Below are 759 nucleotides of genomic sequence, written 5' to 3'. Positions count from 1 at the left end.
TTTTTCTTGCCGCCTGTCTTAATTATGAAGGTTTGAGGCTTCCTCTAGCCTACCTCTTATGTCAGACTACATTCTTCATGGCTGTGCTTCAAATCATCCCATGTTAAAGATCAAACAGTAAAGCAGATACTGCACTTTGAAAATAATTTGGCTACAATTTTGAGACAGTATCTGCAGGTTGAACAAGTATAACAGCAGTATCAAGTATCTTTGTAAAACTGCCCTTATGCTGCTGCATGGTGGATATGTGGGGCTGAGCTCCTCAGAGTCATTTTTAAAACAAACACCTCCTGGCTATAAATGTGATATTTTATCGGTTTAGGTTTGGTATAAAAAGGAGACTAACAAGACAATGGACGAAACACAAGAAAACTCAGATAAAGCTGACATGACTTAACGGGGAAGACGACAGCCCCAAAGTCAAAAAGCAAGTATCGCAGAGGCACACATCCAAATAACAGACCTGGAACCAGCCTGCCCCAAGATGAAGGGTCTACTGCTGACTGTAGTGAAACACAACAAGGGAGGTGAAAGACAAGCTGATAGATCTGGAGAGTCGTTCAAGGAGAAATAATCTCTGAATCTATGATGTACCAGAGGAGAAAGAGGGGAGATTGGTCATTGAGTTTGTCAGTGAGCTGTTTAAGAAACACCTCACCCTACCTGACGGAGTGGAGCTTCAGATCCAACGGGTGCTGGTTCTAAAACCTGCCACTTCCTCACCTCCCAGATCAGTAATTGTAAACTTTCTGCAGTTTC

The sequence above is a fragment of the Cheilinus undulatus genome, linkage group 22, assembly GCF_018320785.1.
Source record: "Cheilinus undulatus linkage group 22, ASM1832078v1, whole genome shotgun sequence".
NCBI classification, from domain to species: domain Eukaryota; kingdom Metazoa; phylum Chordata; class Actinopteri; order Labriformes; family Labridae; genus Cheilinus; species Cheilinus undulatus.
The sequence above is the reverse complement of the archived record's forward strand: the minus strand, read 5'-3'. Positions refer to the sequence as shown.